Source organism: Rhipicephalus microplus, chromosome X (assembly GCF_043290135.1).
Source record: "Rhipicephalus microplus isolate Deutch F79 chromosome X, USDA_Rmic, whole genome shotgun sequence".
Classification (NCBI taxonomy): Eukaryota; Metazoa; Arthropoda; class Arachnida; order Ixodida; family Ixodidae; genus Rhipicephalus; species Rhipicephalus microplus.
The window spans coordinates 475,319,345-475,331,889 of NC_134710.1; the positions used below are offsets into that span (position 1 = coordinate 475,319,345).

Below are 12,545 nucleotides of genomic sequence, written 5' to 3' on the forward strand. Positions count from 1 at the left end.
TTTAGCCGGTTCAACTATCCCAAGGCCCAGCTTCAGCGAGGTAGTGGTGGGGCTGGGAGGGGACAAAGCAGCTGGCGTCACAGGGGCAAGTAGCCCCCAGGTGCAGGACGCTCCAGCTGAAAAGTCACAGCATGTGATAATCGCCAGCATGTGATAGTCACAGCATGTGATAAAGTCACAGCATGTGATAATCGCCGGGGACTTGAATTTAAATCGATGCACAGAAGCCATCAAAGAGAGGGTAAGAGATGACAAGAAGGTTGCAGTAGGGGCGTTCCCAGGACGCAAGCTGGAAGCAGTCATGAGGCAAGCGAGCGCAAAACTCAAAACTACAGCTGATAGACAAAACCTCGTGATAATTTCAGGTGGTTTAAATGATGTCTTAAATGAAGATACAGCAGGACTAGCAGCCACACTGGCGAAAGGCGTCGATGACATGCGCGCCTCTTCTCCTAAGGTACAGGTAGTAATATGCACGACACCGGAGGTACCGGTGCGTGATAGCAACCTGCAAAGAGCGGTTGTCAACGCAAACCAAGAGATATGGCGGGTGAGTCGAGAGAAAGGGTTTGAGGTGGTTGAAATAAACAGAGAGGTGCATAGGTGGGGTGGTTTTCAACGAGACAGAATTCACTTCGATGGGCGGCTAGGTCATGAGGTGGGTTGGCGACTTGCAGGACGCGCAGTAGCTTTTTGGGGGGGCAAGCGAGCCCTTCGGGGTGCAGGATAGCTAGCAACGAGGAAAACAACCAGGGAGACTTTTCGACAGGTGTTATGGACAGATACGATTCCAAAGTGGCACCAATGTCTAAGATAGGTAGAGTCCTGGGCATAAATAGACGTAGCCACGAGCGCCGAGCCCATTCAGACATAGGGTATATTAACATGCAGGGTGGTAGGAACAGGCTGAAGTGGGAAGAGATAGAAGAACAGCTAAGGGAAGAGAGGCCGATGGTATACGGTTTTGTAGAAACACATCTCAGGGACATGGAACAACCTCCGAACAATCCGGACTACGCGTGGGAATATTGTAATAGAACAGAAGGCAGCAGAAAGGGGGGTGGTATTGGGGCATTCATTCATAAAAGTACAGACTGGCAAAGGGTCAAGCAGGAGTGCAAGAAACATTTATGGCTAAAAGGGAAAGTGGCAGGTCAAATGATACTCCTTGGTTTCGTGTACTTGTGGACGGGAGGAAAGGCCAGAGAGGAAAACCAGGCAATGGTAGAGTGTATATCATCATTCATCATTTCATCCTTTATTTTACCCTTAAGGGCCTCTTTCGGGGCATTACATAAGGGGGGGGGGAACAATCCAAGTACAAATTTCAATGAAAATGCAGTTCATGGTTACAGTTTTTGAATTACTAAAACATATAGGTGGCAACAAAAAACAAAAAGAAAACAGATCATGTCAAACGAAATATTCAACAGTCAATTCGCGGTCCAAAATATACAGGCGGCAGAAAACAAACAACAAAGAAAGACAAGCAGCAATTAAGAGTCAAGGGTAGCTAGTAATAAATCTCTAAATTTAACAGCAACTTGTTCGCTGACAATAGCATCCGTCAAACCGTTCCACTCATCAATAGCCGTAGGAAGATATGATTTATTAAAAGCGTTAGTAGAACCAAACAGACGTTGGATACTCAGGGAATTAAATAGGCGACGAGATGTTCGGACAGGCGGAAGTAAAAGTGAACCATGTAGGTGAGGAAAGCTGTAGTAAAGTTTGTGAAAAAGACAGAGACGTGAAATTTTGCGTCGAGCTGACAAAACAGGGAGACCGAGGGATGATTTGATTTGACTGATGCTTGCTCGTTTGTCGTAATTTGCGGAGATGAATCTGGCGGCACGATTTTGGACGGATTCAAGAATGTTAATTAGGTATATCGGATGAGGGCTCCAAATTGCAGATGCGTATTCCATTTTAGTACGAACAAAAGTTTCAAAGGCCAATTTGCGAAGGCTTGCAGGTGATAATGACAATGATCTCCTAAGATAGCCAAGAGTTTTTGAGGCATCGGCAGCTAGTTTGCTAATATGCTCGGTCCAGGTTAGTCTGCTTGTAATTACAATGCCCAGGTATCGGTAAGAATCCACTTGGGATAACACTGTTGAGTTTAATGAATACGGATGGATGACGTTAGTGTGTTTTCGTGAGACAGGCATGAACTTACATTTGGAAGTATTCGGCCTCATCATCCACTGAGCGCACCAGTTATCAATGATGTGTAAATCTTGCTGTAGTATTAGCTGATATTCGGGAGTTGATATGCGACGATAGATGACGCAATCGTCAGCAAAAAGCCGAACCGTTGATGAAATGCCGGAAGGAAGGTCATTTGCGTAGATTAAAAAGAGGAGCGGGCCGAGAACCGAGCCCTGAGGGACGCCAGAGATTACTGGAGTAGTATCAGAATGGGCACCACCGATAACAGTGAATTGCGACCGGTGGGTTAGGAAGCACTTAATCCATGATAAGGTCAGGGGATCGAGGGAAAGTGAAGAAAGTTTGTTGATTAGTCGTTGGTGAGGGACGAGATCGAAGGCCTTTGAAAAGTCGACAAAAGTAACATCAGTCTGAAATGACGAATCAAGGTTCAGATGAAGATCAGTCGTAAATTCAAAAAGTTGAGTTTCGCATGAGAGCCCTGAACGAAAACCATGCTGCTTATGAAAAAAGAAAGAGTGATCATCGAGGTGACGAGCAACATGTGAATATATTATATGTTCCATAAGTTTGCAAGCGATGCACGTTAGTGAAATGGGGCGATAGTTAGATGGGTCAGTTCGCTTGCCAGACTTGAAAACTGGTACAACCTTCCCAAGTTTCCAATCATCTGGGATGAAACCTTCAGAAATGGACTGTTTAAAAATTATCTCCAAAAATTTACTAGAAATGCTATTATATAGTAGCCTTTAAAACTTTGGCAGGAATATTGTCAGGTCCGGGGGAGCTGGATATTTTTAATTTCTTTATCAGACTGCTGATGCCTTCGGAGGTAATGTCAATGGGCGGCATTTGTGAAAAATTAGATCTCGGCATGACTGGAATACTATGGAGTGGTTCAGAAGTGAAGACTGAAGTGAAGTAAGTATTCATAACGTCCGCCCGCTGTGGGAGAGGAACGTGAGAACCATCGGAGTTGGTTAAAGATATATTGTACGTGTTATTTTTAGGGTTGAGAAGTTTCCAAAACTTCTTTGGATTAGTTCGGGCAATGTTAAGCAAGTCATTATGAAAAAAATTCTTTTTGGAGCGCTTCAGCAAGTGAGTGTATTCACGAAGGCATGCGAAATATCTGTTCCATTTTGATATTGACTCAAAGTTTTTAGCAGCGCGAAAAAGACGTTTTTTCTTTTGAGATAGTTTCTTTAGGAGATTAGAATACCAGAGTCGCTGAGCATCGCCTGGAACACGAATAAGGGGGACGTGGTTATCGATAAGGGTTAATAATTTCCGCTTGAACAATAACCAGTTTTGGTCAACTGTTCGGGTAGAAGCAGACAGGGTGAAGGAGACCAAAAATTTATTAAGTTCAGAGTTAATCGTCGAGAAGTTGGCGTTGTTAAAGTCGCGTATTAATTTTTTCGAAAGTCTTCGCGAAGGTAAGGCAATGGACAATGAAAACAATACAACATTATGGTCACTCAGACCGGGAATGCATGACACTGACTGAATTAAATCTGGGTTGGAGACAAGAACAAGATCAAGAGTGGTTGTGCCACGAGTTGGCATTGTGACTGATTGCGATAAGTTAAAAAGGAGACACAGTTCGAGGAAATCTCTGAATTGTCGTGAACTAGCACACAAGTTGTCCCAGTCAATATCATGGTAATTAAAGTCCCCGCATAGCAAGAAGTTTGCGTGAGGAAACCGGGATGTCAGATCAAAAAGAACATTTTGAAGGTCATCTGTGAAAGAGTGGTCGCAGTCGGGTGCGCGGTAACAGGCTATAAGAATGTTTTTGCACGTGGGAAGGATTATTTCAACGCAAAGAATTTCAAAATTCGTACTGATTGTCCCAGTTTGGGAGGGTAGGCTGTCTTTCACGAAAACTAAAATACCACCCCCTCTGCGTCTGTTCCTATCAAGTCTGTAAGACGTGAAATGGGTGTTGCTGTGACGTAATTCATTGTCGTGAATATCAGGGGTTAGCCATGACTCAGTTGGGATTGCGATGTCGGTGCTGGTGTCCTCAAAGAGAGTTTGCACAGCTTCCTTTTTGGGCATATAGCTACGGATATTCGTAAGCAGGATAGATGTAGTTTGATAAACTGGAGGAGCGATTCTAGTTGGGATGGACTCGAAAGGAGGGGAGGACGGAACCCTGGAAGCACACAGTGAACGCTATGCTTTCAGTTCTATAACTCTGTTCGATTCAGCATCATAAACGAAAGGCTTTTTTGTCAACGATAAGCTTGTCGAAATGGATTTTGAAGGACAAAAATTTGCTTTCCTGCGCATACAAGAAAAGCTTCTTCCTTGCCAATTTTACACGCGCTGAATAATCCCCACGTACAGAGAATAACGAGTCCTTCAGTTTCGGGCCAGCGGAAAGTATTCTAGCCTTATCCTTAAATCTGGACAGGGTGACTATAATCGGGCGGTTTTTATAGGCTTGAAAGCGGCCTAGTCTGTGTGCTCTTTCAATATCTATGGAAGTAATTGGAACTTCAAGTTTTTCGGTGCAAAACGAGATTATACGCGATTCTGATTCGGCCCATGTTTCGTTAATGACGTCGGGTATTTCAAAAAATAGCAGGTTGCACCGGCGGAGGCGATTCTCTGAGTCATCGCATTTTTCGGCTAGCGTTTTAATGCTGGAAGAAAGGTTAGATAGGGTATTACCATTCTCGGTAGTGGGATCAGTGGCACGGGCTGCGTTAATTTGCTCAAGAGCGTCAACACGGGAGGAGAGGCGATCGACCAAGCCTTCCATGTTTGATTGTGTTGCTCGGATAAGGGCCAATTCAGAGAGCACTGTGTCTTGCGATTTTTCAACGCGAGCGATGGCTTCAGCAATACTTTCAAGTGTGGGGGAAGGACCAGGGTTAGATTCAATGTCTCCCACGAGCATGAGCAGAAGGCAAACTAAATGGGCATTCACGGCGAAAGAACACAATGATTGACACAATAATCTACGCCACCTACGCCAGCAATCAAGGATGTCAGGGGGGCACGACACCGCAAGTAAAAAGGAATCACTTGATCGAAAGGAATTAGCGTGTTGCAAGTAACTGACCTGCATTAGGAAGGGCATTTTCATGATCGCGTTCGATGCGGTGGCATGCCCCAACTGGCCTCCGGGCGAAGGCGGCTTTTGTAGGGATGCGGCGCTAGTAGATGTCCGAGGTTGCCAGGCGATGAAGTGGTCGGCGACTGAAGGTGGCGGATCCGGTTCGGCTTGACATTCATCATTCTCGTCGGTGAACAGAAGTGGCGGCTTGTTGGTGAGGTAGGCAGGAGGTAATCCGGGTGGACTTTCGGGCAGCCGGAAAACGCAGGATGTAGTCTAGATGAACCCGAGTAGAACAACCTGCATTAGGAAGGGCATTTTCATGATCGCGTTCGATGCGGTGGCATGCCCCGGCCAGTGGCATATCAAAGGACATTCATGAGTTAGGAAGAGAGTGCGAGATAATTATACTAGGAGACATGAATGCGCACATAGAAGATATAGATGGGTATACCGACTCGAACGGCAAAATGATCATGGATATGTGTAAAAGGCTTGATTTGATCATTTGCAACAGTACCGAGAAGTGTGAAGGGCAAATAACATGGGAGGTAGGAAGGCTGCAGTGGACGATAGATTATGCACTGATGTCACATAGGATGTATGATAAGCTCTGGGGAATGCACATAGATGAAGGTGGCTCCAGAAGTCTGGGTAGTGATCACAAACGTATCAGCAGTGAAAGTGGGAAGGAGACAAGATGAGCAACTACAGGAAAATTTTTATTCAGAAAGGCAAATTGAAATAGCCACTAAACAAATTGAGAAAGTAATCACGGAGGATAATAAGACAATGTGGACATAAACGAATCTAATTAGACTCTTTGAGCTAGAGCTTGCTAAGAAGCGTAACAAGTCACCCCGGAAAAGAAGACACAAACACAAAAGTTGGTGGGATGAGGAAGTTAAGAGAGCCATATCAAAACGTCAGGAAGCGTCTAGGGAACACAGACATGCTAAGCAGCGGGGTGAACCGACAGATGATGTTGCAAGAAAATGGGAAACCTTTCTAAGCTGTAGAAGGGTTGCATCCCTTCTGATCAATGAAAAGATTAGAAGAAAGGGAGCTCAGTGGCTGGCAGAAGTACATAAAAAAGATAGAAAGGCAGCGGCGAAATTTTGGAACCATCTAAACTCCCTAAGAAATGAGACGAGCCTAGAGTAGAGTTCTATAACTACAGCCCAAGGTGCCAGGCTAGAAGGGGACGAAGCTATTGAATATATAAGAACAAGGGTGTCAGAAAAATTTCAACAAAGAAGTACTTTATGCACCACTATAGACAAGGACGAATCAAGAGGTGCAATGGCTCCATTTTCACAACGAGAGTGGGAAAGGGCTGAGAAAAGGGTTCCTAGTAGTACATCAACAGGTCCAGATGGCATTCCAATTAGGCTGATAAAGACATTAGGTCCGAAGTCTAAGCAGGCTTTGAGAGAGGCAGTGAGCGAAATAATAACCGATGGTGAAGTCCCTGATGGATGGAAACTTAGCAGGATGGGCATGATCTAAAAAGGAAAGGGGGACAAAGCTGACATAAACAAATATACCGTCCTATAACAGTGGCATCAGTGGTCTACAGGCTGGCGATGCAGATTATAAAGGAAAGAGTGCAGGCATGGATAGAAGATGAGGGGGTGCTGGGGGAACTGCAGAATGGGTTTCGGAAACACAGGAGGTTGGAAGACAATCTGTTCTCACTGACGCAGTGCATCGAAATAGCAGAAAAGGAACACAGGCCCCTGTGGCTAGCATTCTTGGACATCAAGGGAGCGTACGATAGCGTGGTTCAAGAGGAATTGTGGGGAATACTGGACACACTAGGCGTGGAACATGTAGTCACTAATCTTTTAAAGGGTATCTATAAAGGTAACAAGGTAGTTATAAAGTGGGAAAAACCGGTATCCAAGCCTGCAGAGGTAAAACGGGGGCTTAGGCAGGGGTGCTCCCTGTCACCCTTTTTATTCATGATGTACCTACAAGGATTAGAAGCAAAATTAGAAGAATTAGAATTATTTCGCTCACTGCCTCTCTCAAAGCCTGCTTAGACTTCGGACCTAATGTCTTTATCAGCCTAATTGGAATGCCATCTGGGCCTGTTGAAATTAGAAGGAAGTGGGCTGGGCTTCAACCTCTCTTTAGTCAAACAAGGAAAACTTATTGATCAGGCACTACCAGCGTTAATGTACGCAGATGATATAGTGCTAATGGCCAACAACAAGGAAGATTTGCAGAGATTGATGGACATCTGCGGTAATGAGGGAGATAGGTTAGATTTTAGATTCAGTAAGGAAAAATCAGCAGTCATGATTTTCAATGACAACGAAGGTAGTGAGCTTAGGATAAAGGAGGTCACGCTTGAGATAACAGATAAATACAAATATCTGGGCGTATGGATAAGCAATGGGACCGAGTACCTGAGGGAACACGAAATATACATGACGACTAAATGTAACAGGAATGCAGCACAGATGAAAATAGGGCACTGTGGAATTACAATGGGTATGATGTTGTGAGAGGAATATAGAAAGGGGTCATGGTTCCTGGGCTGACGTTCGGCAATGCGGTCTTGTGCATGAGATCAGAAGTTCAAGCAATATTAGAAATTAAGCAACGTGGAATAGGTAGGCTTGCTTTAGGAGCTTACGGGAATACACCAAATCAGGGAGTACAAGGTGATATGGGGTGGGCATCATTTTAGGGCAGGGAAGCTAGCAGCAAGATAAAATTTGAGAAGCGATTGAGAGAAATGAAGGAGGAGCGTTGGGCTAGGAAGGTTTTCAGCTACTTGTACATGAAGAATTTCCATACAAAATGGAGGAAGCGAACCAGGAAGTTGACTGGTAAATACTTGCAAAACAGCAGGTGGCCAAACCAAAAAGAACTATCGGTTAAGAAGAAAGTGAAGGAAACGGAGACTGACATGTGGAAAATGGGCATGATTAAGAAGTCCGCACTAGAGATCTGTCGATTTTTTAAGCAGGAAATTGCCAAGGAAAGGATCTATTATAATACTCGGGGTAGTTCTCTACCATTTGAGGCAAGGACGGGAGTACTGCGAACCAAGACATATCGGGCCAAATACGAAGGGGTAGACACAGTATGCAGTGCGTGTGGAGAGGAAGAAGAAACTGCCGAACACTTGATAATGTTCTGTAAAGGGCTTCACCCTATAGTTTAGGATGATGGCGCAGAGTTTTTCAAAGCACGGGGGTTTAGGGACCGGGAGGGCAAAATAGACTTTAAGCAAGTAGACTTAACTAGAAGGAGGTTAGCTGATTGGTGGCTAAAGTCAAGGCACGAGTGAAAATTAAACTCTTCACTGCAAAGTACGAATCCTCAAACTCACTTTTTGAGGAAAAAAAATAAATATAGTTTTGGGTTCATTACGTATTGCGGCTTGGTGGCGCTAGCCACCGCCCGATCTAAAGGGTACAGCCATATCCATCCATCCATCCATGGTTTCTTGGTGTCACAGGTGCAGTGTGGTGGCCACGCCCCAATCAAAGATCTTGACTTGAGCGCATGTGGGTCGTGAGGTGCGCTGCGAAATCACCGACCTCGCAGCGCACCTCACGACCCACATGCAAGAGCTCTTCAATCCCACACATGACGAATCGACCTCAGCAGTAAACGGCGACCCGGATGAGCCTCACCAGCCAAGCGGAGAGGACCATAGGCAGATAACGAGGATCGCTCTTGAGCGTGCACTCCCGCGTATCAGTGCAAGCACTGCTACCGGACTGGATGGCATACCGGCGGGCCTTGTGAAATGCTTGTGGAAGTCTGCTCGAGAACACCTCGCGGGAATTTTCAATACCATCCTCAAGAGCGGCCCAATCCCACCTGACTGGCAATGCGGCAAAGTAAGCCTCGTGTGCAAGAGAGGAGGCGACGCTGGACTGCTGGGCGACTATATACCAATCACGGTGCCGAGCGTCCTATACAGACTCTTCGCTCAAGTCTTGAAGGTGTGGATGAGCGGCTGGGCGGAGAAGAGGGGCATACTGTCGGAACTCCAGAATGGCTTCCCACGGAACCGACGCTTGGAAGACAACCTTTTCATGCTCACCCAGACCATCGAGGTGGCACGGAGAGAAACCAGAGGTCTGCTTGGATGCTTTCTGGATGTCGCCAAGGCTTATGATAGTGTGCCACACGAGTTTTTCCACCAGTTAGACCAACGACAAATGCCGAGCGTGTGGACAGACTTTCTCCGGCGGCTCTATGCAGATAGCTCGGTGGTAGCATGCTTCAGAGGCACCAGAACACAGCCTGTGAGAGTGACAAGAGGACTCAGGCAGGGCTGCCCTTTGTCTGCGCTGCTATACATGCTATATGTGGCGGGACTCGAGCAGGCACTCGTGGAATCGGGAGTTGGCTTCGCGTTCCGCCTCATGATTGGTGGGGTGGCGCAGACATGGATGCTGCCCGGCTTGGTGTTCGCGGATGATCTAGTATTACTGGCTGAGCGCAGCAGTGACCTTCAGAGGTTGGTAACACTGGCGGCCGACCACCTGAAGAGTCTGGGCCTTCACTTCAATGCCAAAAAATCGGCCATATTGCAGTTTTCAGGCGTGGAGACCATTGATGTGCAGCTTCCCGACGGAGGAAGCATTCCGGTATCAAACCAGTGCCGGTATCTCGGTGTCAACCTTTGCACCTCCGCAGATATCTATGACAAGCAAGAGGAGCACGTTCAACAGGCTTCTGTGAGGGCCGCCAACGTGCTGAGACGGCGGAGTCTGTGGGGGTGCAACCGGTTTGTACTGGTGCGCGAACTGTGGAAGGCAGTACATGTGCCAGTGCTGACATTCGCCAACGCCGTCATCTGCTTGTCTGCAGCAACACGCCAGTGGTTGAAAAGAGGTCAACGTGAGGTCGGGTGACTGGCGCTGGCGTGTCATGGACGTGTGGCTGTCGAAGCTATACAAGGCGACCTCGGATGGTCAAGTTATGAGGCACGCGAGGCAAGGAGCAAGGCGGCCTACGAAGGACGTCTTCGCCTCATGAACGACCAGCGGTGGAACCGTCGTGTATTTAGATACACAGCTATCAAGGGCATGAACACACCATGGCGCAGGCGTCTCCACAATCTGTGCCGCAAGTACTCCCTTTTTACTGACCCTGTCCAGGAGGACATTGAGAGGAAATGGGCAGTAGGAGTACGGAATAGAGTGCAGGAAGCTGAGACGTCGATGTGGCAGGCGGCTATGGAGAAGAAACCCAGCCTGGCCCTATACAGAGCTCACAAGATCACCATCTCCGCCGAACGATTATACGACAATAATGTCGGCAATGCGCTTCTGTTTGAGGCGCGTGCTGGAGCGCTCCGTACTCTGGTGTATCGCCGTCACTTCGACCCGTCGTTGGCCGACGGCACTGTGCAGTGCCGGACATGCGGGAAAGACGAGGAGAACATTGAACACCTGGTGCTTCACTGCGAATGCCTGTGTCCCCGTCAGACAGATGGCGCCACACTACCGGAGGCACTCGGCTTTGTGAAAGACTGCGGCGCACCTGGAGGCGACAGCCGCGATACCAACGTGCACCCCCTGGCAGCGACAGCAATAACCAAAGCAAGGCTTCTACAGTGGTGGTCAAAGAGACAGTGAACAATTGTGATGTTCATGGACCTGGTGTGATTTTTCTTGCCTTTTTTTTTTCTCGTTCCGGTCCGGACACTAAAAGGTGCCCCCCCCGGTAAAAAGGGGAAGACCACAGAGATCATCATCATCATCATGGGAGTGATCATGGGAGTTCACCTTTTCACTCCGCTTCTGTGTTGGCTGTGTGTCGTCGTCGCTGCAGGTTTACGGCCGAGCAGTGCTTTGTCAATACGTTCCATTTTTCAGTTCTTATAGTTGTGAATAATGTAGATTGGTACCCAAGTAACCACGGATATCCGTCGGCTGTCCGCTATGAATCCAAAGGTCGAAAAATTCGGATATCCAGAGCGGACCTAGCACGGACATTCGCTGGACGTACAAGGAAGGTCCATTGACGGGATGTACTAGGTGGCTTTCTGGTGGATATCCGAACAGGATTTCAGTCGGACAGCCAGTTGCGAATGTCCACTGGCTATCCATCAAAGGGCCCCAAAGAACACATGAGAATGGAAATTAGTTTTGGAGTACTGCAGTGCATGAGCATATTCTATGCTCGCAGTCATCAGAAATTTTCTAAATCTTGTGATAATAGTGGGGCTTTAATTGCGTATGGTGATCCACAAGTGATCTGCTTTCAGATCTAGAGCTCATATCTCCTTGTATAGCGGCCGTAGTAGTGGCGTATGTGTGTATCTGTGAGCAGACAGTTTCCGTGGATGGCATGAGCTGACTCGCATGCCGATGCCCAGGCCAACACACACGCTGGGGAAACCAGAAAGCCCTTCAAGGATGAGGTATTGTTTTTTTAATTTTCACGGCATTGTGAACTGAATGCGACGGTTATTTGAAACGTAAAGGTCGCGGGATCAAATCCCGGTGGCGGCGACTGCATTTCCGATGGAGGCAGAAATGTCGGCCCGTGTGCTCAGATTTGGGTCACGTTAAAGAACCCCAGGTGGTAGAAATTTCCGGAACCCACCACTACGTAGGCGTCTCTCATAATCATATGGTGGTTTTGGGACGTTAACCCCACATATCAATCTTATTTTGAAACGTAAAAAAAAAATATAGCATCTAGTTCAGGGTTTTTTAAGGCATGTGCACTTTTTGTCAGGGTTAAAAATATATGTGCTCGTATAACTTATGTTGTATACTGTGCATTGCTTGTAGTATATCGTGCACTTATCTTACTAGTTTTTGTCAGCGGAAAGTGACCAACAGTTTTTAAAATAATTGTTCCATGAAATCAATTAAATTTTTTTATCCCGTTGACCACTATAGCAAAAGATATACAATGAAACCATACACTCACTCTATCACTGAATAGACTAACTTTTCACTGCTGAACGTTTATTACAAATCACGTGTAAGAATACTTTAGGTAAATAAATGCCACGGAGCGAGCGCAACCTGACAACCCGACAAATGTAATAGTTACATGCGGTACACCACGGAGGAAGGTGATACACACGGTGCTAGCGATGACACTGCTGCCGCGTCGCAAATGTCTCTCTCAAAAACTGAAACAAGTCACAAAAATGGCGTTTCCAATTCAGGTTATTTGATAATAATGATCATCAAAAACGGTTGTAATACACCGCCTAATTGTGAAATATTATAAAGCTACTTTAACGACGTTGTTTATATTGACGGTGATCTATCCGGCAAGGTTCTATTTGGCGTTGCATAAGTGGTTG

The 12,545-nt window shown here is 46.5% G+C and overlaps 1 long non-coding RNA gene across 1 annotated transcript in view; it reads right to left on the reverse strand.

The window, feature by feature from the left end:
- The window catches only part of LOC142776700 (uncharacterized), a 39,595-nt gene that overhangs the window by 15,084 nt on the left and 11,966 nt on the right, over positions 1-12,545 (reverse strand). The window contains exon 2 of the long non-coding RNA XR_012887728.1: positions 5,249-5,542. This is a non-coding gene — a long non-coding RNA (uncharacterized LOC142776700). The remainder of the gene's footprint in view (positions 1-5,248; positions 5,543-12,545) is intronic.